The 27577-nt window shown below is 38.2% G+C and overlaps 1 protein-coding gene across 1 annotated transcript in view; it reads left to right on the top strand.

Moving 5' to 3' along the window:
* Positions 1 to 27577, top strand: part of Tenm3 (teneurin transmembrane protein 3) — a 1297160-nt gene that overhangs the window by 405829 nt on the left and 863754 nt on the right. Inside the window, exon 3 of the mRNA XM_006509405.3 lies at positions 19733 to 19810. The gene's annotated coding sequence lies outside the window, so the exon portion shown is untranslated. The remainder of the gene's footprint in view (positions 1 to 19732; positions 19811 to 27577) is intronic.

Here is a 27577-nt window from a genome sequence, read left to right as displayed (position 1 = left end):
AATAATAATATTCTGAAGAAATAACAGATCTAACTCAAGGAAAATAAATATTTGTCTAACTAAAGATATGCTTAGGGAAGCATAACTACAATGCAAATTTAGAGCCCTTGTCATCTGTCTCTGAGTCCTAAACATTGCACAAAGGCCTACGATATACATAAAACACAATGCCTGCTAAGATTTATTTGAGTGTCACTGAACACTCTCTTCTGTGTATCAAGAACATCTGATTTTAAATGACCTCTAGTGGGCTGGAGAGATAGCTCAGCTGTGCAGAGCACTAGATGCTCTTGCAGAGGTTTTGAATTCGGTATCTGTCACCCACACCATCACCCAACATTGCCTGCAGTTTCAGTTCCAGAGCATATGTCTTCTTCTGGCTTCCCTAGGTACCGGGCACATAACTCAATGCATACATGCAAACAAAACTATGCGTAGGAAATAAAACCAAAGAACTCATGAAAACTAAAACAAAACGACTTCTAGGACCACTTGTTGAGTGTCCTGTCAAATTCAGAGCTCTGGTTTTTAGTAACCTGGGTCACTCCTTTCTAATCAAACCAAGGAGAAGGTCGATCCCAAAGAGTTATACTTGCCCAGAGTTCACAATGAACCCTTTGAGTTTTTGTCCCTCACAAAAGTAGCAAGGTGGTTGCTGAAGAAAGGCAGGAAACAGAGGAATCCAGGTATAGATGAATTGCCAGGTCCACTGAGTCTATGCAGTGCCTTAGAGTCAGAGGCCTTCAGATCCTGGACCATGTTCATTTTGTCAACAGGCATTTGTAATCTGGTGCCTCCCAAATGGTCAGCACTGGGTTCGAGTTCTAACACCACGCTCTCTGACTGTAAGCTCTTTGGCGATTTATCTTTCCGGGATTCACTCTTCCTGATTTTCCAGTCAAAAACCAAAACCTGAACTTCTTTTTTGTTGCCTGGGGTGAAGTATCTAATGACATGGTTACTGAAGCATTACTAATGCACAGAATTTTGTATAGACATTTTTTTTTAAAGAGCCACCGAGAGTTTTGTTTTAGTTCAGGTAATTGGGATCATGATAGTTTCTACAAATGCAAAGCAGAACACCTAGCAAGGGCTGACACTCTATCAGCAGCACAAATGGCTCTCCCAGCTCAGAGCCAATAGGAGCTCATGTGCGTGCTGTTTCTATGACTACCCCGTAGACTGACATTGTTTGTCCTTTGAAAACTTTCTACTGGTGTGTGTGCTGCTTAATTTGTTGATGATTTAACCCAAACTGAGACTTACCTGGGAAGAGGGAACCTCAACTTAGGAATCTCTCCCACCAGCCTGGCTCACAGGCATGTTTGTGGGCTCTTCTTTGATTCATAGTTACTATAGAAGTGCCCACCTTCGTGGACTGCTGAGCAGGTATGCCTGGCTTGTGAATGAAAGGAAGCCTAGCTAGCCAGGGGGAAACAGACCAGCCTCTAAGCAGAATTCCTCCTGTGCCTGCTTGACCACCTGCCTCTGTATCTCTTGGAGATGACCCTGGAAGCCAAATAAACCCTTTCATGCCACATTGCTTCGGGTCAGTATTTTATAAGTAGCAGTGGGTTGAGTAAAGATTTTTCTATCAAATATAATACATACTTAAGTCACACCTACCCCGATACCTTCCAGACTCCTCCCCTCTTTATCATCTTCCTGTCTGTAGATGTCCTTGCTGCTTGTTTTCTAGTGCTTGTACCTGTGAATGTGTATGCTTGTCCACACGCATATGCAGGTATGCATGCCTTACATGCCATAGAGTCTTACAATTCATATACGTTGTATTCCTCTATAACTCTCTTTTATGTATTTTTATTTTATTGTATTTATTTTTAAGGTGTTTTGTGTTGTTTTTGTATACCGATGGCTGTTTTGCCTGAACGTATGTCTGTGTACCATGTGCACACCTGCAGTAGGTCTGTTCACTCAATGTCATTGCTTTTACCACCCAGAGAACTTTTTAAGTTCATAAAAGCATATATGTTAAGTCTATGTTGAATCTCTTGGAGCCAGTGAAACCTTTTTTAGGAAGTTTTTTTCCTGGAACTATCTCAAAGTATTTTCTTTCCATAGTTTCAAAAGTTCAGATATCAGTATTGAGGTTTTGGCCATCTGGTGTTGTTTTCTGTACAACGTGAGACATGGGTGTCTAGTTTCAGCTTTTCACAGGTGGATACCAGGTTGTCCTAACACCACCATTCTGCCAATGTATGTTTTGAGTATCCTTTTAAAGACTAGGTAGCTATAGTTGTGTGGATTTATTTCCATTCCTCTATTCTGTCCAGCTGATGGACATTTCTTTTTGTACAGTACCATGCTGTTCTGTTACTATAGATCTCTAGTATAACTGAAAGCATGGTGTTGTGTTACTGCCTGGAATCTTTTGTGCTTGCATGTGAATTTTAGGATTGTGGTTTTCCATTTGAATTAGAATGTTAGTGTGAATTGAACTGAATCTATAGAAAACTTTTAGTTATAGAGCCACCAGTGAATGACCTTGAACAATCTATCCATATTCTGTGCAAATGAAGACTATTCCGTGGTGATTTTGCAATAGTTGATTCTTGAGCTAATGGACTGACATGATGGATCAATGGATTTTAAAAAAGGTTTGCAGCAAACAGCCTGACCACCTGAGTTCAACCCCTGGATCTCATAGTGAAAGGAGAGAACTGGTTCCCCTAAATTGTCCTCCTATGTCCACACTATTTTCTTTTAAAAGGAGTTAAATAATATATACATCTGACAAAAGTCAATCAAGAGAACTAGAGTATATATTTCACCATTTCTTATGTACCAGACATAATATCTCATTTAATTATCCCCAAGTAATATGAAGTTACTGTCATTATCTCTCCCCTGTTTTGGAGCTAACAAAAAGAATCGGGTTTAAAGGTCAAGAAATCAGGGACAGTGTCAATGGATGCAGAACATTATGTGTGTTCTGAATGCCACAAAACTGTATACTTAAAATAGTTGAGAGTAGGCAAGATTGCTCAGCAGGTAAGGGCACCTATCCCAAAGTCTGACATCTTGAGTTTGATACCTGGGTCCCACCTATGGGTAGGAGAGCACTAATTCATCCAAATTGTCCACTGACCTCCAGATATGTTCCTTAGTACCTGCATATCCCCAGATTCATGCACAATAGATAAATAAATATACAGAAATTTATATGTATCATATATTTGTTATCTGAGATGGCAAATATGTTACATTCATTTTGCCATGATATAATCAATCAATGAGATAAATTAATAAATAATTTCAGGAAAAGCAACCAGACAGTATGAGATATCTTAATGATTAAAGTCATAGGGCTATGGTAATTAATCCAGGATAGCAAAGAAAAAAACATTTCTAAAACAAGTGGCGATTTGTCACCTACATAGTTTATGCAACTAGAAACTAAAGCTTACAAACTCAGTGTCAGGAAAAGTTATTGATGGGTTGATCATTATCTAGAGACTTCCTGGACATGTGACCTATGTAGAATCATCTAATAGGATGATGTGTTCACAGATTAAACACAGTAAGGAAGATAGCTAATACTCTAGTTTCTAGTTTCAAAGTTATTTTTGCTTTATATTAACTTTTGTGGAGCCTTAGAAGTTGCCAAACTAGAATTATATATGAACCTCTTGAAATGACATTGGATTATGTGCGTGTAAGCCATGTTCTATGAAAATAAAAATGATCCCATAACATTTGCAGTCTAATCGGAATTCATCTTATAATGGCAATCTCAAAACACATTTGCTAATTTTGTTAATTATATCACTCTCATTGACTTTCTCAGCTCACTTTTCACTTTTGGTGAAGAGACACTTGTGACATTTCGTGTTTAATGTCATTAGCTTCCTTTCTGAGATGGGAGGGAATATTGTTCGGGAGTTTTGAAACCTAATGTGAGTAAATGCAGGATCTAGGTGCATGTGTTGACAGTATGCATGCTAAACAATCATGGTTGCTAGGATATAGCAGTCATCTAAAGGAGAAGGGAGGTGCACTGGAAAGAAACGGTCCAAGAGGGTTAAGAGGGGTTGTTTGGCCAGATTGATTTTGGCCAGCATGTTCTAATATCTCTTTCCAAAGCATGTTGGCAAAGTATACCAAGCAATCTCAGTAAAGCTGATTTAATTAAAATCCTGTAAGCATAGGTCTCTGCCTTTGTGCAAGGGAAGATTTTGTCAAAAGAATTTTATTACAGACCTATCAGGATTTTTAAAATGTTTTATTCCCTTGTAGCTATCACACTGTTTGCAGTATGGCTGGAAGTATAGCAAGCCAGTCAGGTCTTAATAAGGGCTTTAAAAATCACAGTGTGTTCTTCGGCCCTCCCAGTACAGGATGAATGTGACATCAGGGACACAAATATCATTACCTTGATAAATTACTGACGGCATAATGATTATGGAAATCGTCATCGACAGATCATCAGTCACAGTTTATTTCAAATCAATGTCTACCATCTGTAGACTGGATGAAAGTTTTATCTGAAGCCCTCTGGTAGAGTGTACAGCTCTTCGGAGCTCAGTTCCTCAGATGAGCATCCTGGCTTTTTCATGCATCATCTGTTGATCATGAATGGAACCACTCAATGCGTCCATGGCCTCAAGCAATCCAAATTAGAGAGAAGAAAACTGGGCGACTCCACAAGTCCTAAGCGAATTTGTGGAGGAAGGCAGCTTAATTTGAGGACCAATAAATGTGCAGACTACAGAATCCCTTCCTAGACACGGTTGCCTCTTTGCCTTTTCCACCTCGCAATAAAGGATGATGCCTGACTTTACTAAGCGATTAAATTGCCGATAAATTGGTGCAAAATCATGGCGTGATAGGCATTTATGTCCTCAAACCAATCTAAGTAACAGGAAACATGGCTTGCCTGCTTTTGTCTGACATTTGCTCCTGTTTCATTATTATTTTTTTCCAACACATTGAACCTCTCGAGTCATTTGAGGTCAGCCGGGTCCAAGCAATCAATCTCTGCAGTATATTTATGTACTGTTTGTCTAATTTCTAAGTTAGTCATAATATATTAGGGTCACAAGGTAACCTATGTCAATGTTAGCTAATGATGAATGCATCTAAGAAAAAGTACGCGCCTCCCCACCCAAGCCCTCCACCTCAGGCTAATGTTATCTCTAGTACAGCGTACTTCAACAGGTACAGAGATTTTATTTAAATATAGACAAGATGTTTTGTTAAGCTTCATTTTCAGCTTTTGCTACTTTTCATGAGAACTGAAGAAATCTGGTGTTTGTCCATATTTTTTGGGATAGACAAACTGATGCAGAATTACATAACAGGAAAGAAGCACATGAGCACTGAAATGTATGTTAATTTTGTGTTATGACATTAGCGAATTTTTAAAAATCATGTGTATATGTATATAGGAATCGGGGTATGCACATATGTGTGGCTGCTTGGGCACAGAGACATCGGACCCTCGGGAACTGTAGTTACACAAGATTGTGAGCTATTTAACATGAGTACAAGGAACCAAACCGAGAGCCCCTGAAAGAGCAGACTGCGCCCTTAAATTCAGTAAAAACTGTTTGTATAATTGCTTAGTGAAAGTGGATTAAAGCGAAATGTATTTCGAAGCTTTTCACAGTGTTATAAAATATTACAGCTTTCTTTGTATTTATTGAAGAGTTTGACAATAATAATACTAGTCTTAATGTTTTAACATTTTTATTGATTCTTCAAAAATTTTTACACAATATGTTTTACCACAAGTCCTTAATTATATAGTATTACTTTCAATTTCACATGTAATTACATTTGCCAGATGTTTTTCTGAATAATAAGATATGATCAGTAGTCAAGTGGCATATACCACTCTCAATCTAACTACATGGCAATTTCCACCCAAATCTTAATTGAAAACATGTAATATTGAAACATTAACAATAAAGATTTAAAATATCAGTTATGAATCAAGTGTCCTACTTAGTATCATGATGCTTTTTTTTTCTCTCCCTTTCATGTGAACCAAATATAGAAATGTCAAGCCCCTCAATTTAACCTGAAGAGAAAAAACTGCCTGCAATCAGAAAGTGGTAGAAATGTTTGAACTTATTATTATTATCCATGGTATGTGAAAGTCCTGGAAATGAGACTATTTAAGCTGAGTTTTCCTTTTGGATGGTTGCTATAACTGGCATTTGTGGAGGATTTGTTGTGTTAATAAGTTTGCACCAGGGAACACGAGAAAAGGGTGAGGAGAAAATGGAAGGAAAGACAGAGAGGAAGCACGCTTATGATTTTATTTCTTTCTGTGAGAAACTGATATAACTTGTTGCTTCTCCACTTCTGTTGGGATAGATAGGCTGATACAGAAAAAATATGGCAGGAAATAAATATATGAGCACTGAGTTCTTTTCTATTCTGTGTAATAATTTTGATGGATTAAAAAAACAACAACAACAACTTGAAGCCTTGGCCAAGAAAAGTAGATCCAGAATTCTATCCATTCTCCATGTTTGATACCTTGACAATGAATGCTGAAGTATTCCTAATAAATTTAAAGTGGCTCATCAATAGTTACTACAATCCCTAAACTGGCCCTTCTTTGATGGTTTGCCAAAATGATGAAGTTCTGTGGTCATATGCTTGTCTGTAGTTTGCAGACAGTTTCTCTTCCTGGACTGGCAGGTACCTTATTGTCTGTTACATTCATCTTGAGTCTAGTACCTCTGCTCTGGACATACTAGAGGAAGTATACTCAAGAATGGATGGCAAATGTGGTGTCAATGGGACCATCAGCATCTTGGTAAAGTAGGAGGCAACACCAAATTAGCTACAGAAAATCCTGGGTTTCAGGAGTAATATTGGCCTTTATTGGCTGAGTATGTCAAGCTAAAACATTCATTTGACAGGTATTTAAAGACACCCTGTTTTCTTAGTGGAGAGACATAAACACGAACCAGGAATAAACTAAGTAAATAAGCTTATTTCAAATATCACCAATGCCTGTTAGAAAATTGGGTAACATAGTAGAGAATTGAGGGAGAGAGTAAGAGTCACTGAATTAAGTTCGGGAATTTAGAAGAAGAAGACATAACCAAAGAGAAATGTTTCAAAATGAACTTAGGGAACAGCCAGAAAAAAAAGCTTGGAGGTTGGGGTAAAATAGGAAATATAAAGACAGGGCTGCAGGAGAAAGGAAAGGCAGTGTGGCTGGAGGGTTAGAGGGAAAGAGGTCGGAGCAGTCACAGAAGGAATGCAGGCTTTCCTCCTGTGAGACAGGGCACCCATTAGCAATGCTGAAAGCAGAGAACCGTGACATGGCGGTGCTTCTATGGCAGAAGCATAGCTATCGGCTGAGGGAGAGGACTACGGTAAGAACTGTTGCAGAAGCACAGATTGCCCTTAGGCAGCTGCAGGTAGGTAGAGTGGGGAAGCCAAGACTTTGCCGCAAGTCCAGAACCACCAAGGGATTTGGTAACATGGTACCCAGGGCTGGTACTGGCTTTCTCGAGTATTTTTACATGTGGGGTTAGCATTTGCATGCACTGATGGCCTTCATTTGGTCATGGAATGTACTGTGATGGTATTTATAGGTTCCAGAGATTCAGCCCAGATACGTTGTGTGGTTTATTTACTTTCTCCTCTTCTGCACTCTCACTTTTGGGAGGTTATAGAGAAACCACGGAGACATCATTTGGGGCTTGCATCATAACCTCGTTATTTCGAAATGATACTGATGAGGCAAACTAAATGCCAGGCTATTGCTCTGGGTGTTACAGTAATGACTGCCCTACCCATGGCTGGTTCATAAAGTACCATAAAACGCAGGATGCTGTACTAAAAACAAAAATGTCAGGACCTGCAAGGAAGGAGGAATCGACTCCTGTTCACATGCAGCTTACAGTTTCATGCAGAGCCACGACACGTTCCAGATCCAGTAATCAGACCAGACAGCATTCCCTGATCCAAACCAGCACCTAAGGACTCTCGAGGGAAGGGGGATTGAACAGGGAAAGAAGAAAGCAAGCCTTAAAGCCTTTCAAAGGGCATCGAACAGACCGGGGTGGAGAATTCACATGGGCTTCTATGTTATAATGGAACAGTGGGAAATGAGGCAAGACAAGAAAATTGGAAGCAGATTGTAGAGGGCTTAATGCCTGGTGAGGAATGTGCACTTCGTTCTGTTGGTATTGGGCAGTTCTTGCAGGGTTTGGAGGGAAGGAGAGACATGGTGGAGAGGTATTTGGGGAGATTAATTCAACAGCTGTGTGCAGTCCAGGAGATGACTCAGAAAACAGCTGCAATAGGTGACTAGACTTGAGAGTCTATTTTGGTTGGTTCTGGGGTAGGACAAGGTAAAAACTCCCTCCCCCTCCCCCACTCGCTCATTCTGCCAGGGCCATATAAGCTATCTAATAAAGTAAATTGTTTCTATCAAGTCGATTATGTAAAAATTAAAACAAATAATCCCCTTTGACAAAAACTATTTGCCCTTTTCTCCATTATCGTCTTGATTCGTAGTGACAAGCTAACTAGAAGAACTGACAAGGACAGAGCAAACTCAGAGGGAATGAGGAAAACAAGCGAGCGCTCTGGCGAAGGAAATGTTTATCACTGCAGTTCTCATCATTATGAGTTAATTACAGGCTCTCAGCAAATACCCCATTGTGAACTCAGAGCTGCAATATGTTTCATTTGAAAAAGTGAAATAGTGATTTCTTTTCTAGTGTGCAGTTGTATTTCCTGCTATTTTAAGGTTACTCGCTGGTAGCCATGTACTTTGACAAGCAATTATCCCAGCAGGCCTGCACAGTGTATTTTAACTATAATGCTTTTTAAAAGCTTGAATTGCAAAAAAACAGTGCTCTGTCTTAATTGATCAGATGTGCATATAGAGTTGTCTGAACACTGTTTGTGTGTAATATCTGAAGAAATTATAAATTTACCGACTTAATGTGAACTGAGGAAGGGGGCGCACACCTGGTGGAATGAGATCCATCGAACTGCTTCCTCATAAAATTTCTCCGGACTTCTCTCTTCTTCACTTCTGGGAAAGGAACGTATGTAGCCCCAGGTTCCAACTAAAACCACGAATAGAAACACGCCATAGGCTCTCTCTGCAAGATCTTAATCTGGTTTACAGAAAGCAGTTGCTAATGATTATTATTATACTTGTGAAAGTGGTAAATCTCAGATCTTGCTGACACCATCATCCTCGTGACTGTGTGTGTGTGTGTGTGCGTGTGCGTGTGCGTGTGTGTGTGTGCGCGCGCGCGCTGTGTACCTGTGTACACATTCACGTAGGTGTATGTGTGACGGGTGCCTGTGGATACCAGAGATCAACATTAGGTCTTGTCCTTGATTAGTATCTACCTTAACTTTTGAGCTCACTGGAGCTGGACTGCCCATTTGTTAGGCAGGGCTGGCTAGCCAATAAGTTCCAGGGGTCAATCTGTCTCTGACTTCCCACAGTGGCATCACAGATAGATGTCAGTGAGCCTGGCTATTGTGTGGGTGCTAGAGATTGGAACTCTGCTACTTATGCCTATACCATGAGTCCATTTCCAGTCTAGCCAACTCCCCCAGCCCCTACACTAGTGCATCTGGCAAGCTTGTTAGGAAAATACTCAGTGCCATCTTCCGAGGGAAAGGTAACTTTAAAAGGTAACCCATCTTCCTGCTCCCGTTATCTTAGTGTCTGTTCACTATAATCATTGTCTAAAACCTGACATCTATGATTGATTCAAGCACAGGGCCATCGCTTTATTTACTTTGGTTTGATTTTTATTTCACTTTCACTGTCCCAGTTGGCTTCTCCCAAGTAGAAAAAGTCAGACAGTAGTTACAGCTTTGGAAAGAAAAGATAAGCTGAAAACTGCGGGATGAATTTTTCTTAGACCCCCTTTGCCAAGTGTTACATAACTGTATCCAATTTCTTTAGACTTTGATAATGAGAAACAGACACTTCCATAGAAATATAACCAAGAGATTTGCAGTAATAGGTCATTTCAGAAAGACACATGGTTCTAAATGACACTAAGATTATATGCTTTGGAGTTCTGAATCTTTCTCCCTTTTTTCATGTTTGAGTAGGTCCTATGGTTGATTATCGGGTTGAAGAAGGGCAGAGGCCCTGTCTGCTGATTATAAATGTGCATGTGTGTAAAATTTTCACACATAATATAATATTTCAAAGTTATTTTTATGGAGGCTCAGGGGTCCCAGAACTTAAACAAAACTGCTGATCATTGGCTCCAAGAAATACTTAGAAGGAATCATAGTTATTTTTTACATCCCAAGGAGTCCTTCGCAGACTTTGGGGCTACAGCTCACATAATGTTTATTTATTCAGCTGGCTTTGGAGATTTGAACACTATTTGGAAACACATGAGTCTCTGCTTCGCTTAATAAAAGTATACTCAAAGGTATAGCTACAACATTCTTGTATCCAAAGACTTCCCACAAAAAAAAAAAAAAAAAAAAACAGGGTGGGTATCAGTAAAAATGTAATTTTGCAATTAAAAGAACACAAGTCCAGAAAGAAAATCACCTCGCATCATCTTCTGAAGAAGTATTTATCAAGCCCTATGTCTTCTGTGCTACAAAGCCCAAACATATATTATACTTTACAAGAAAACTACAAACTGTAACCTGCATTATTCTCTCTGATCATCTAGAACAAACAAGCCCTCATTCATCTCCTAAGAATGCTATTTAACAGGAGATGTGTAATTTTGTTGGTATTAATAGTAGGCTGTGTGTCACCAAGTCAGCTAGCTCCTTTCTATGAAAGAAGGTGTGATAAATATTTCATGGCCACGGCTCCTGAGGAGTCTTCTCCTTTTAAATATGAGGCAATCTTTCAGTGTGCCTGCCAATCAGAAGTCTTTAACAGATGTAAAACTCATAGTCTTTACTGCCTTTGAAAATGTAAGAAACTTGACATGCAACTGAAATATTCATTACATTGACAACACGCAGGCAAGGCTGGGTGTGCTAAGGGGGTCAGTCGGTATTTATCCTGGCTTTTCCTTTGGTTTTTCCTTCTTTCACGTTCTTTTCCTTTCCATCAAAGCTCCTAGTACTTCCAAAGTCCATGATTGGCCAAATGTGTTTTGTTTTGTTTTGTTTTTTGGTATTTTTCAATTTTGAGAAATTTTTCACAATATTTAACATCCCCATAATCTTTTCTTTGGTTAACTTACTGCTGGCTTAAAGGAAGACTGGTTTGGGGTAACATGATTCATATCCATTTAATTAATGGCTTTATTGTGATACTAGTGACAAATTTAGTTGTTTCTAAGAGGACTTCTTCAAGTTTGTACTGCTCTTTAAGATGTTTGAAGAAGGTATTATTTCTTGGCCAGACGTTATAAAGCAAAGACATTTAAAATGCTTTATGATGACAAAGTAGATATTTAAATTCTGTAATAAGAAAATAAAATTAACAGGACAATGACTTTTGATTCCACAAACTTACCTATGCAAATGCACATACATGCACCAGGAGAACATATTTCACGAGACTAGGAAAAACTGTATTGAGTAGCTGAGGGGTATAATATACAATACACTAACACCAAAATTTTCCATATAGACCTAGATTTTTAAGAAATAAAATAGATTTTTTTAATTCATTAAATAAACTTAGCTGGCATGCTAAAAGTATTTTCCTTCTTTTTTTTTCATATGTTTTCTAGTATTTTGCCCTTTTTTTCTCAATTCAATCTAATCTGCTAAACTTTGTGAGTTGAAACACATCCTGGGGTCGTGGGGACATATAACAAGCTTGTCACAAACTAAACTAAACTATGAAAAGCAAATGAAACGGTGAGAAAAACAGCAACATACTTTTAGGTCTTACTATGTGCCAGACACTGTTGGAGATAGCTTTGGATATGTGTTTTCTTCGTTAAAGTGAAATTGCTTTAGAGTTGCTGTGAATGGAACTGTATTATATCATTTTTTACTAGGATTATTTGATTTGTTCTGATGATTGGAAGTGCATGATCAGCTTAATGTAATAGAAAGTAGCTTTCAGAGGATAAAATATACGACTCAGAAAATATAACAGTCATGCATTTTGATGGTAAGATAGTATATTCCATAAGAAGCCAGTAATACATCAGATCTTATTGAAGCTATCCATAGATGTGAGGCCAGGTACCAACAAAAGAAGACATTCAGAACAAAAGCACAGAGGAGTTTCCAAACTATATCAGGAGCAACTGATAGTAAATTGTGTCTCTTTTATACAAAGCAACATGACTGTATTGGGGTCAGGAGTGATTTGACTTATACAGAGTCTTGCCTAGATCATTTTTAAGAAAATGCTACTTTAATCATAAGCTGAAAAGAACAGAATTTGAAAGGAAGCAACAGTCTGTTAACTATATTAATTTCACCAATTCCAAGATGAATAGGATGCCATCAATAACCATGTTTCTCTCTTTTGATTGGTTTTCGTTGTGGCTGAGCATTCATGCTTCTTCAAAGAGCCATAAGCAATACATTTACAACAAAATCACAATGATGTTGTTACTTTCATGATGATTTATTAATACCGACTACTAAATAAAAATGTCACAGACACAGTAAATATCATGCCTAAAAAGCATAAAGAAATGCTACATTGCTTTGAGGACAAATAGGAAATGTAATTTATATTCTGAGCACTAAATGGATGTGTGAAACTGGGCAAAAGAATGGATTAGAAGCACAAATGATAATGCTTCCCATGACGTCTGGGTAAGAAGTCAAAACTGAAACAAATTTGGGTTCTTTGATGTACAAATGAAGTTGACCCTTGGCAACACTGTCAAGGTGTTGTCTGCTATTTACATCTCATTCTGGGGTATATACCCCCTAAACCTTTCTCCGGGATACAAGATTTAAAATTATCTGCAACAGCCAACAATCCTTTTATTAATTTCCCAACTCATGAAATGTTTTGTGACCAACCTCCATACTTTAAAATAGGACTCAAATTTTTGGGCTGTGGGAATAGACATACCTCAATCTATTTCTACTCAGAAAGAAAAATAATAATAAATCCCTCAGCAGGAACAACACAATACCTAACATAGTTTAGCAATTGTGCAATAGATCAAAATGATGATGAAATAGAGAATCTAATGATAGTGGCATAAATACGTTAATCCATTTAACTTTGTCTGCAACCAAGACAAATTGAAAGCAGGAAAGCCAGCCTTGTGTGTCCCCCCCCCCCCCCCGTAGACTTCAGGAGTCCTGATGATTCGCATGGGAACCCATGTTGCAGGAACACAGCCAAGCCCTCAAGCACTGGGCTGCAGACAGATGTCCAGGCAGAATAATGGTCCAGCACAGCTAATTCCGGCCGTACACTAATATTAGATCATGAACAACACCTTCTACCACCTCAGCACTATAGCTGTAAGCAAATACTCAGCATCATTTACAGAACTGTACACGATTCAACATCAGAAGGCAAAATGGGGTTTTTTTATTAGTTTTATTTTGTTTAATTTAATTTACATCATGTTCACAACCTCTTCCCTCTTCTCTTCCCAATCCTACCCTTGCAAATCCCTTCCCCCATTGCCCCTTCCCCTTCTCCTCAGAGAAGGAAAGCCCACCTCATGTACTATTCTACCCTGGGGCATCTAGTCCTGGCAGGTCTAGGCACATCCTCTCCCACTGACACTCCACCAGGCAGTCCAAGTAGACGAGAAGAGGAAGCAATGGCAGGGAACAGAGACAGGTACAGGTCCCATTCTACTTGTTAAGTAAGCCATGAAAACCAAGCTACACAGCTGCTATAAACGTGTAGGAGTCTAGTTCTAGCTCTTGCATGTGTCCTGGTTGGTGGCCCAGGCTCTGTGAGCCTCCATGGTCTAGTCCCAGGTTAGTTGACTCTGTAGGTCTTCTTGTGGAATCCTCGACCATTCTGACTTGCCCATTTCTACCTCCACTCTTCCACAAGACTCCTCATGAGGGCTATGCGTCATGTTTGATTATGAGTCTCTGCATCTGCCTCCATCAGCTGCCGAATGGGGGAGCCTCTAGAAACTAAAGTGGCTACCACCTGTAGCCAGGCAGGATTTCCAAAAGAGGGAGAGGAAAATCAATCCACCCACAAAACCATCAATCCAAAATTTGTCCTGCCTACAAGATGTGCAGGGATAAAGATGGAGGAGAGACTGAAGAAACAACCAATCAATGACTACACCAACTTAAGACCCATTCCTTTTGGGAGAGCCAACCCCTGATAGTGTTAATGATTCTCTGCTACACTTGCAGATAGTAACCTAGTAAAATGACTTTTCTACACTAGCAAGCGTTTGCTGAAAGGACCCTGATATAGCTGTCTCTTGTGAGACTAGGCAGGGGCCTAGCAAACACATAAGTGGATGCTCACAGTCAGCTATTGGATGGATCACAGGGCCCCCAATGGAGGAGCTAGAGAAAGTATCCAAGGAGCTAAAGGGATCTGCAACCCTGTAGGTGGAACAACATTATGAACTAACCAGTACCCTGGAGCTCTTGACTCTAGCTGCATATGTATCAAAAGATGGCCTAGTCGGCCATCACTGGAAAGAGAGGCCCATTGGACAGGCAAACTTTATATGCCCCAGTACAGGGGAACACCAGGGCCAAAAAGTGGGAATGGTTTGGTAGGGGAGTAGGGGATAGGGTATGGGGGACTTTTGGAATAGCATTGGAAATGTAATTGAGGAAAATACATAATAAAAAATATTAAAAAAAGAAAGAAAGAAAAAAATGACTTTTCTAACCATCAAGAGGAACCTTCAAGTGGTATGGGCGTCCATGGGGCAAGCTTGAGTTTGAGGGACGTAAGCATGGGTTCACTGATAATGACCTGGAGAATGAGAGGCTTTTCCCAGATGGAGAGTGCATCTTCACCACGGTGTCCTCTGGTAATAATGGCTATAAAACTGAAACACTCAGGCTACTGAAGATGGAAAGAGAGGAGATGGAGGATGAAAGACAGAGAGAGGATGAGAGACAGCTGGTTGCATCTGAGGGTCCAACAGAGACCCATCTCCCCTTCAAAAATACACCTTACAATTAATTAGGCCACACCTGGGAAACAGATGTGAGAAGGACCAGTGTAGTCAGGCATTGTTTCAACCCAGATATGGAGCAGAATCAGATGAGACAGTCCCCAAAGACAAAGTAGTGTACACTTTGTCGTAGATGTAAAATTGGTGGGGGGGGGGACATTAGTTTAAAAGGGGACTTTTGGGGGGTGTAGAAGAGAAAAGGGAGAGGGAAAGAAACATAAAAATGAGGAAATATAACAGCTCTTCTTACCTAGTTCAATTAAGAACAGTAAAAAGAGGCCTGGTAAAGTGAGGTTATATGAGATCCAATTCGATATGGCAGGCCAGCCCTCACAAGTTTAAACTTGCATCTTAGCATCCAAGTGTCCAGGGTGTAAACTCAATGTGCAGTGGAGTTCTGACTAGTAGTCACGGCATTATATTGCTCTTGCTTATTTAGGCTGCTGTGTTCTCAGAGGACAAACTCTCTTTCCAAGGTCCAGGAATTAACAACAGCAAATTAGCAGGCCGCACTTTCCCTTTACTGTTCTCCATTTTCTCTCCAGTGAGGTGATTCGATGTGTCACATTGGGGCCTGGGACCTCTACATGTCCAAACAAGCCAGATGTCTGTACAAAGGGAAGTGTGCTCAAATGTGAAATTGCTACATTTTCATCTCGTTAACAAGTGCCACTAAAGTCAATTAACGAGTATCTTTGTCCGTGTGTGAGGCTTGCAGTTATGAAAAGCATTGAACATATTTCACTTGAGATGCAAACCAGGCCATGCCCGTTGATAACTAGCAATATGGTTTTGAATATTAGCTTGGGTTAAAGAATTTACATCTTAATATCTTCTATCTGTAGAGGTTGTTCTAGAATAAACCTTTAATGGGAAGACTCCATCTGAAGATTAGAGATTTTACTTCCAGAGTAGCCATGGGGAAATGTTAATTTGGCTTTCGGTTAGTGTTCTTCCTCATTTGTCCTCTTTTCTTGTCACTTTGTTGGTGGTGATGGCCCTGAAGGGGACAGGGGACAGGAAGACATATATGCATTATATATTGTCGATTTAGGATAGCTTTGGCACGCTACTAAAAAATTCTCATCTAGTTGACCCTTGGATCTTCTTTGTGCTTGATTATAGACACGCTGACAGTGCCATCACCACAGGCTTACCCAGAGTTGTGAAAATGAGGGGCTGACTGCTTGCTAAAGCACTTTCCTCATTGATGAAATTGGCAGTGACCTTAATCAGTGACTCTCTCTGCTTTTTAGGACTGACAGAAATAGCCAGTTTTTCCACTCTGTCTATTTTCATCATAGACATTTTTCCTCTGATCTTCAGATATGCATTCCAAGGTAGTGTTTCAGGAATCTAGTCAGAACTCTTCTGCCTGTTCTACAATTCTTCTTCCAATGCAACCCAAGTGTATATGCAAGCAAACTGATGATGCAAACGTCAAATATAGAAAAAAATCTAGGGGCATTGAAAATGGGCAATTTGAGGATATTTGGTTATGACTGTTTATGAAACTGCATAGAATACAAATTGTCACAACAAGTCTCTTTAAATCTCGGAAGCAGTAGTTCTCAGCCCCTCTGGTGCTTCCTCATGTCATGGTGACCCCCAACCACAAAATTACTTGATTGCAACTTTATAACTATAATGCTCCTACTGTTATGAATAGTAATGTAAATATCTGATATATAAGATATCTGACACAATCCACAGGTTGAGAATCAGTGTTGTAATCTTAGTTGTTTTATATATATATATATATATATATATATATATATATATATATATATATATATACACACACACATATATATATATACACACACACATATATATATATATATATACACATATATCTGCAAGGGAGATCAAATTGCTTAAAGCTAAAAAACAGGATTTTTTTTCCAAAATAAAAGATAATAGCAAGTGATTATTTTAAGTCACTTGATATTTAGTCTTGATGGCATGACTAAATATATTAACATATATGAGTAGTTATTCTCTACACATTAACCTGTAATTTCTATCTTTGGAAATTTTCTGAAATTTTGTTACCTGATCCATTTTATTTGGAACCAAGAAGTGTCTGCCTGTTGAGATAGATGGGAAGGTTAAATGAGGTAATGGTCATGCATCTTCTAGGATAGAACTTCACGCTTCCCCATAAACATCCACTTGTGATCATCTCTGTCAACTCCCAAATGAACTGTGGAGTCAGGGTTCGTCTTGGCTGCAGGTTTGCCCCTCGTGTCCAGCATCAGACTGAGTCTTCTGAGTGCACAGGCACACCCAAGTCATACATGAATCCCTAACTTCTGGAGTAGACTGAGCTCTGAGATTCATCGCACAGAGTTTAGAACTCAGCACTCAGACAATTTATATTACCCTCAGTCCCCTTTCTTAGACATGACAGCTTAAAGTGGCATATTGCTGAGCCCTGGGGTATTTTATGTCCACAAATATTCTGGTTGCTTAAAGAAGAGGAACATTTAAATCACCTACAGGGACCTCTAGTGTACTAAATTTAATCACTGACAGAGACTTGTAGTATGCTAAATTTAATTACCTAAAACAACAGAACTCTGGTGTGCTAAGTTTTATCACTGGAAAATACTCCTAGTGTGTTAAGTATCACTGTTTCCCAAAGAACATTTAAAAGAGTCATTCATAGGAATAATTACCCACCATAGCATAGCATATCACCAGCTAGGGTAACTTCAAAACTTTTAACAACTAGCTTGTTAAGGCACAGAAAAATACACAGCTTCTGGCAGATTTTTGTTACTAATATATACATATAAAAACTGAGTATCATACAGGCTCTGTTGCTCCACAGATTTATAATTACCTTGGATCTAAATCTAAACAAGTCAAGAAAAAAAGAAAGAGAATCACTTTCCAACATGAACCCCGCTTGAATTTCAACACATTTCACTCTTCTCTTCTAAAACTCTTTGCTTGGTTTTCCTGATACCATGCTTTCCTGAAGGTCATGTCCCCGATGACTTCCTTCCCTGCCCATAAGTGAGGCTGTCCCTGTTCCTCCTCCTTACATACTATTATTATGCTGTCTCTCCTGGTTTCATCAGATGCCATTGCCTTAAGAATCTTTCCCCCTGCAGCTCAAAATATTGTCTCTGCCTGTTGGGGCAAATTTGTTCCTCTTCTACAGACTCTCCAGGGACCACTGCACCCTGTCATTATAATCCATTGTGCCAGTCAGTCCTAGTGAGGACAGACACATGGCTCATACCTCTCTTACTCACTGCTGAACCTCAGTCACATCGCTACCAATGTGTCTGCGGTACAGTCTCTTGCGTGAAAAGTTTCCCCTGAAGTAAAATTTTCTGGTGTCTTTGGAGACTCGGTTGTGTCATGTGTTGTTTTTCTGGAGACTGTCTCATGAGGATGTTGTGCTGAAGCAGACATGTGGGAGGGTGTTTTGTTGAGAACTGACATGTGGTGTTTTTCTGGAAGCTCCCTGGTGAAAGGGCATGTGAAAGGACACATGATGTTTGGAAAGGGTCCAACAGACAGTGGGCCATGCTGTGGCGTTGGTTCGCCTTGCCACTCTTTGCTGGTCTTCGTTGGGTTTTGCTGATGCTGCTCTTTGCTGATGATACCGTGGCCTTGGTTCACCTTGTCTTCTTCACTGCTCATCATTTGCTGTGATGTGATGTCATAGAGAGAAAAGCACCAAAGACTTCTCATATTTCAGCAACTCCTGGTCACGTCCTCAGACTCGAGCCAATTGGCAGAGCCTCTCAATTTCTTCTGGATTGAGCTGCCATTGCTGATTCATGAATGGTGTTTGCAAGTGGATAAAGTTGCTAATTTACATGAACTGAACTGCTGATATGTTGACAACAAAGATTGGAATCATCCCTGCCCCAACCCCACCCCACCCCCCAAAAAAGAATTTCTAAGCAGGTCCATTTCCCCTAATAACCTTTCTTTTCCCCTACCTCTTTTGGATGGTGGCCTAAAAGAGAGGTCGAAATGTTTAAGAACCCTTATTAAAGTAAGTTTTGGAAAAAAATCTAAGCTAACATTCTTCTGCATTCTAATACCTATAAAAAAATATCATCTATCAAACTGAAATGCATTGAGTTTCCTTGCCCTTTAATGTCCATATGTTCAAAAATTACTACTTTGTCCCCTGTGCCTGAATAGCTATCCCACACACGCCTCTCCCATTGCAGGTGACATGTCACCTAAGCTTTAAAGTGTGATCCATTCTCCTTATTGGTAGTTCTGCCCTCTGATCTCATAATCTCTGTTTACTTTAGGAAACCAGCAACTGGGATGTTAGTTACAGATGCTTGTTTGCCTAATTTTTTTAAGAAGTTTTTTTTGTTGTTGATGCGTGCATTTTGTTTTGTTTTGTTTTGTTTTTCTTATCTTGCTACAGCTCTACCACTTACACAAATACTGGCTATAAAAACTGGTATTACAAATGTGTGTGTGAAAAACAGCTGATTAAGCACTATCAGGACAGCCCAGTTACTCCACAATTTTTATAATCTCTTTGTCAAGAAACAGATTTTTTTTTTGCCTGAGTATTTAAGTGAACGACTTATTTCTATGACTTATATAGATTAATATACTATAATAAAGATTAGACACTTAAAAGAATATTTCATGGTATAGTACATTTTCTCTTTGTTCTCCTTTTGCAGGCTTGAGCTGCAGTGGTAGCTTTGCTTTAGTGACACAAGGGACCTGCCACAAAACTTGAGGAAGAATATACTTTTGGGGTAAGTATCATATATATCTCTAAATCATATTGCAATCACAAATTTCAGGTTTTCTTTAATACCTATTCCACAAACACACACACTTACACACACTCACATAGACAGACAGACAGGTATATGATTTTAAAAAAATCAAGGTCTTGGTTTATTCAAAGAGAAGATAGATTTAGTAGAGAAAAATATTAATTATAGGGTTTTTTAGACATTAGCATAAAAATCTTTCAGTTTTATACAATGCTGTAGAAATTCCACATCTTTCTGAAAGGAACTTATACTTAAGGTAAAATGTTTTGAAATGCAACATGTATTCTGAAGAACATGCAAGTATCTGCACAGTTCCATGGGTTTTCACAAAGTGAGCATTTATGTGCCAGCAACAAGATGCATTAAATGTTATTAACTTCACCGGTGTCCCAGTGGGGTTCCACTCTTGTTCCCCCCACCACCACCACTTCTCAGCTAGCCACCCTCTCTCCACTCCTATTAGGATTACCCACAACCCATATTTCTAACATTAAAAGTTGCTTCACTGTTCTTGGAGTGACTTAAAATTAAAAACAAAAAGGGGAAACGAGCAGGAGGGCCATGTGACTCATCTATGTAATACCTCTTTGGCAGGTAATTTAACAGCTAGTTGGGCTGGAAATGCTGGCACACAGAAGCCCCACAAACATCACCTGTTTAATTGAGGGTCACTGCTGATTAACCTCTGAATTCATACCCATTTATATTTTTGTTTAATAAAAAACCTGCCCAAGATCAGGAAAGGCTTATATCTGTTTGCTGAATACTCCATTGTATTTAGCATAATAAGCGAGAAATAAGATCACATTCTTTTTTATTTCAAGGAGGGTTTCTGTCTCTCTGGTCATCTACTTACCACCAGCCTCCTAATGCTTACTAAATTTTAGACCTATTCTAAGTAGCAGTTATATTCTGACATTTGGTTTTCTCACTGATTCTGCCAGTACTAGACTAGTTGAATATTTTAATAGAAAAATATTAGGATTTCTCTTTATTCAAAATTCTGAAAATACATCATGAAATTTATCATATCACTAAATGTTACTGATACAGATACTGATGAAATAGTTAATAAATTGAAAAATATAAGTTGATGTTAAAAGATAACAGTAGTACAACTTTTATTTATAAAATGGTAGTTTTTTACAAAAATATAGTTGGACTATATTCCATCCTATTAATGAGCATGAGTAGAAATGCAAGATCTTTCTGTAATAAAGACGGGGTCAGTCCCACTCACTCACACACTGTAGGTGACAATGGTCTCATTTCGATGTTGGGATTCATTTAGCCTGTCCTTGAACTGCAGGTCTCCAGGAATGATACAATGTCTGCTTTATTTACTTGGAAATTCGTCATTTGCTGAGACGTTTCGTCTGGGCTGTTGAACATAACAGTAGTTGTGTATTTGTTATTTTACTGTTTGCTAGCATTGCATTTAGCAAATGTGCCGCATTTAATTATCATTTCACGAGACAGAGGGATGTTTCCAAGTTTGAGATATGATGAAGAAAACTGCTTCTAAGCATTTTTTAAGAAGTCCTTTTGTGGTAACATGTGCATGTAAGTATGTGTGAGCGTGTGTGTATGCATGCATGCATGTGTGTGAGCATGTATGTAAGTGTGTGTGTGAGCATGTATGTAAGTGTGTGTATGTGCATTTGTGTGAGCATGTATGTAAGTGTGTGTGCATGTGTGTGATCATGTATGTAAGTGTGAGCATGTATGTAAGTGTGTGTGTGTGCATGTGTTTGAGCATGTATGTAAGTGTGTCTGTGTGTGTGTGTGAGCATGTGTGTATGCATGCGTGCATGTGTGTGAGAATGTATGTCTGTGTGTGTGCATGTGTGTGAGCATGTATGTAAGTGTGTCTGTGTGTATGTGAGCATGAGTGTATGCATGTGTGCATGTGTGTGATCATATATGTAAGTGTGTGTGTGTGTGTGTGTGTGTGTGTGTGTGTGTATGTTTATTTCTGATCAGATAATTTCTGGGTCATAGAACAAGTGTGTTTAACTCTTTTAGAAACTATGAAACTACTTAGGGATGTCTCATCATAACAGAGTGCCTTCCCCATTTTATACTCCCACAAGAATGTCTCACAGTAACATTTCTTTGCAATCGTCCTCTGTGTTTGATGTCACTAGTGTTCTGGGTTTGGACCTACCTTGTTGTCTCCCCATAGCTTTCATTTGCACTACTCTATTACTGGTGGTGCAGAATTCACTTTCGTTACTTTTTAGGAATGCATGCCATTTGTATTCCTTTTAATTCAGAATGTTTCTTAAGGTAGTTGCCCATGAAATAGAGTTGCCTTGTTTTCAAACATATTTGAGGCATAAACTCTTTGCCAAATATTGTCCACTATGGATATTTCTATGCCATCTAAGATTTGTCTAATTTTAAACTATACCTTCAATGAATATAACTTGGGGAGGTCTAATTATATCCTGTTTCTTTTTATACTTTGTGCTTCTTATGTCCATTCTTGGAAGTATATGCCAAAATAATTTAAACATCTTTATATAGTACTGGTTCTCAACTTCAAATCTGTTGTTACCTTGAGTTAATTTAATTGCATGTGTGGTGCAGGGAAGGGGTTAATGTACTTCTTCATATACTTCTGTACTTTTTCTACTGTAATTTATTGATAAATTACTCCCTTCCAAATTGAATAGCTTTGACACATGCTTGAAAGCCAACAAATCATCTATGTGTACTTCTGAACTGGGCATTTTACTTCATGGATCAATCTTACTACGTGAATTAGCTCCACTGCCTAAAGTACCATGAGCCTTTAACTGTGATGACATAGATCTACAACTGTCTTCATTCTTCCAATGCTCCTTAATGGCTTTAAACACTTTGCATTTCCATATGTGCATATGTGCTTTAAAATAAGCAAACTAACTCTACAAAGAAGAGAAATAACTATGGCAGCCATGTTTAGTCTCCTAAGCCATGACCCATGAGCATGTGTCAATCTCCTCCTATTTAATCTTTCTTCATACTCCGTCCTTTTCCACTGGCACTTTCATTCATCCTTCAAGTTTATTCTCAAATATTTAATCCTAGTATTGTATTATAAATCAAGAGTTTTATTTCTTCTTTCTTGTCTGATGACAGAATATAGATACATAATTGATTTATAAAGTACTGATCTGTGTCATACAAACATTCAAACCTCTTTATTATTTCCAGTGGGGTTTTGATGTGATTTTCCCTCTGGAGTGTGTGTGTGTGTGTGTGTGTGTGTGTGTGTGTGTGTATGTGTGTGTGTGTGTGTTTTAAGTAAGATTTATTATTAAAAATTGAAAATATGTAAAAACATCACACACCTAAATTAACCAAACTGGAAATCTATACACCTTAATGAACAGTTAGAGTTAGCTTGCTGCATTATGTAATTAGATGTTTTAGTATAACAGAGAATTTTGCATCGACATTTATGCCCCTTTTATGACTTCCTCTTCTTTTCTGTACAATCTTAGACTGTTCAAACAACGTTGAGCAGGAGTGCTGAGAACAGGCATAGTTGTCAGTTTCCTGATCTTTGTAGGAAAATGTTCAATGTTTTACCATTATGATATCAATTTTAGACTTTGTGTAAACGCCTTTTCAAGCAAAGTAAATTTATTTGTATAATTTTTGTCGAAAGTCTTTTTTCTTCCTGCGTATACTAAAATGATCATGAGGTGTTTCTTCCTTTTCTGATGAATTAGTGAATTAAATAGCTGTTTTCATGACTAACCTCACCCTTTTATTCCCTACTTAGTAATGACTTATGGTTTTCTTATGTCCTCCTCGGTTTGACTTTTATGATATTTTAAAATAATTTATTTTATTTAATGATTCAAAAGAGAGATAATATGTAAGTGACCCCAAAAATTCCAGCAGAGAACTCCTAAACCTGATAAATAGCTTCAATGAAGTAGCTGGATATAAAATTAATTCAAACAAATCAATGGCCTTTCTCTACACAAAAGATAAATGGACTGAGAAAGAAATTAGGGAAACAACACCCTTCACAATAGTCACAAATAATATAAAATACCTTGGTGTGACTCAAACTAAGGAAGTGAATGATCTGTATGATAAGAACTTCAAGTCTCTGAAGAAATAAATTGAAGATCTCAGAAGATGGAAAGATCTTCCATGCTCATGGATTGGCAGGATTAATATAGTAAAAATGGCTATCCTGCCGAAAGCAATCTACAGATTCAGTGCAATCCCCATCAAAATTCCAACTCAATTCTTCACTGAGATAGAAAGGGAAATTTGCAAATTCATCTGGAATAATAAAAAAAACCTAGGATAGCAAAAACTATTCTCAACAATAAAAGAACCTCTGGTGGAATCACCATGCCTGACATTAAGCTGTACTACAGAGCAATTGTGATAAAAACTGCATCATACTGATACAGTGACAGACAGACAGGTAGATCAATGGAATAGAATTGAAGACCCAGAAATGAATCCACACACCTATGGTCACTTGATCTTTGACAAGGGAGCTAAAACCATCCAGTACTTTTGGTTTTTAATAGGATGCTTCTGGTCCATTTAATGACTGGGAAAGAATTGAAGCATTTCATTTTATCTTTTCTTAAATAATATTTATAGAGTGGGAGTGGGTGGGTAGGGGAGTGGGGGGAGGGTATGGGGGACTTTTGGTATAGCATTGTAAATGTAAATGAAGAAAATGCCTAATAAATAAATTTTAAAAATTGTAGATAATCACAAGAAAACTTATCAACTTTTGAGTTTCTTAGAGTTATCAATGTTATTATTTTATTATGTTAATTTTGACAGTTGTATTTTTCAGTGTCTCTATTTCATCTGAGTTGTCAAACATATCCCTTCTTTTGTTCTTGGCTGTAGTAGTGGATACATTTGAAATTTATGTTAGTTTTTCATGGACTAACTAACCCTTTGTTACAATGGAATAGTCCATTAATCTTACCATTCAAACTGGTGTATAACCATAGACTTAAAAAATAAAAAGATATTGGTACTCAACTTTTCAATCAACAGCTGCTCTTTGCCATATATATATATATATATACATCCCAGAGAAACTCCATGCCCAGGAGATTATTCCCCCAATTCCTGCCTATATTCACTACAGGTATTTCTGTCTGTGAGACCATACTACCTGTCAGAAAAGAGAAGGCAGGTTTATTTTGGCACATACATGGCTTTACGGAATTTTAATCCATCATAATAGAAGCATCCTGGCAGAGATGCTTAAGTCACAGCAGTGGGAGTGCACAGTAGAGGTTCTTCACATCACAGATTCCTCCGAAGAGCCCCACAAGCATCAAAGTCACTAAAATCCGCTTTCAGAAGCCCATCGTCAGTACCTCCTATTACCAGGTAGACCTCCCTTCCAATAGATTCAGTAGATTCTCCCACGGGTACCACCAGCTTGGAAACAAGCACTCAAAATATAAGCGTGTGGAAGACATTTCATATTCAAATCCTAACACTACCCAATTCATATTCTTTTCCGGTCTCCTGCCTTGCAAATTCCAGACAATCCAGCAACCTGGTGTCTTTTATCAGCTGCCTCTGTTTGATGATGACGCAGCTCTCTTCTTTGGCTCTACTTCTTTTCATGCCATCTGGAAATTGCCACAAAACAGGAAGCGAGAACAAATATTGCATTCTCTTCATGGGCTTCCCTTCTATGGAGAGGCATAGCTCCAACTGCATGATATCATTGCCTCAAAACAGTATTTTTGGTCCACTTTTAGTGTTCTTTACAGTGAAAGAGTGTGTCCAATGCAAGTTACACTGTCAAGCCATACAGAAGTTCTTTTGTCATCATTTTATTAGGACAAATAAATATAATGAGTCTCTGTCTTCATTTTGGCCAAGTTAAAAGATATCTATCTCATCATCTTCAACTCTAGACAAATAACAAATAAAGTAGATGAATTTCCAAGTTTCTGAAGGTGGCCCCACTTGATCGCCTGTTGTAAATGACTTCTCATGTCACTTTCAAAACTGTTCTAACTTCTGTAATAATTTGCCCACCTATTCTAATTATAACACTAAATATCATACAGATTTTTTTAAGAGTTAACACCCTATAGTTCAACTTTATCTCCACTATAGAATAGCTTCAACTATTCAGTTTCTTCTTTCTGAGTTACATAGTTATTTCTGCTTTAGGAATAACACTCTTCTCTACGTACAACTGGCTCTTCTCTTTGAACAAGTTTCAAATGTAAGTCAAAAATGTAAGTTTCAAACAAATAAGCCACTCAACAAAAACCATACATTTATTTGAAAATGTGTTATAAATAGGATGCATTTATCTCATTTACTCAGAAATGCATGCTTTTAAAAAGGATGTTCAATTCACTATTGGTGGTTGGCTTAATTAATTCCATGTCCTTCCTGTCTAGAGCTGTGGCTTAGAATCATGTGATACCGGATACAGTTATGTAAATGCTATTGAGAGGAGCAAGGAAGACTTACTCTGCCGTCCTCTCTTTTTTTCAGTTCTTAAAAGTCTTAGTCATTACGGATCAGGTATGATTGACATGACCTTCTGAAAGATGCTTGAAGCTTGAATACACCCCAAGCACCTTAGGACAAGGAATCTGCAAAGAAAAGCCCTTTGCATTTTCTTATTCTTACAAAAGAATGAGCGACTCCATTAAGAGTGAATGTGTCATCATTGACCAAAACTGTGAGTCCCCTTGTTACCTTCCTAGCCCTCCTGTCCATGCCTTGGCAGCTTAGCAAGAGTGATAGCAGGTTCTTGTTCATTATTTAGTTTTCTTTGAATGTACACTTAGCTAATGCAAACTGACAACGTGAATGGTTACCCAGTTATTTTTCAATCATCAAGTTATGTATCACATTGAAGGATGTAATATGCGTTGAACTTTCAAATCTTATGCAAATACGCTGTATTTCCATATTGCTCATCTCCAGCAATTTATTACTTTTATGTTTTGCATGGAAACCTATTCATAACCTGTTTAATGCCAAGCTTGTGCCTAAAGAAAAATATGGAGAACACTGTCCATTAAGTAAAAGATTTTCTTTGATGGCAGTCGTCATAGAAGATTCAACCTGTTAGTCAGAGGCATGTGTTGTGAGAAGAGCAGCTTAGGTGCTGTGCTGTGTTCCCTCTGTAACATCTCAAAGAATGAATTCAGCTCAAAAGTTCTATACCTACTGTCTACTAAATCAGATCAGGCAGTTTTTATGTAACGGTTTGCAAATGTTTTTTTTTTTTTTTTGAATGTTAAATCTGTTTCTATTTTTCAATCAATTTAAAATGTGTAGAAAAAGTGTTCTGATTGTATATTATCCAATTTTCATCAGCTGCCGGAAGGAAATGCTGTGAAAATCTGTGATTTAAAACCCTTAAAACTTCTGCTTGAAATGCATGTTTTGTTAAGAACATTAGATATGCAAAGTGTTTTAAACAGAATTTTGATGTCTTTATTAATAGCATTTAAAAGTTTTAGGATTTCAGATATTCATAGATTTTTGCTCTCCTTGACTTACAAGGTCAAATACTTTAGATATATATTTCTCTTGGGGAAGATGATTGTAAGGGGGACTTGAAAAAGAAAGGGAAGTAATTATATTATCAATAATAGAGCAGTGTTCTCTAAGGGTTATTAGGAAACTGTATTTATCATAGCATCATAGCATGTATACATAATCATAAATATCAATAAACCCTTTAAAGCCCACTATAGATAAATCACTTGCCTG

The sequence above is a fragment of the Mus musculus genome, chromosome 8, assembly GCF_000001635.26.
Source record: "Mus musculus strain C57BL/6J chromosome 8, GRCm38.p6 C57BL/6J".
Lineage (NCBI taxonomy): Eukaryota > Metazoa > Chordata > Mammalia > Rodentia > Muridae > Mus > Mus musculus.
This window is presented reverse-complemented; position numbering and strand designations above follow the sequence as displayed.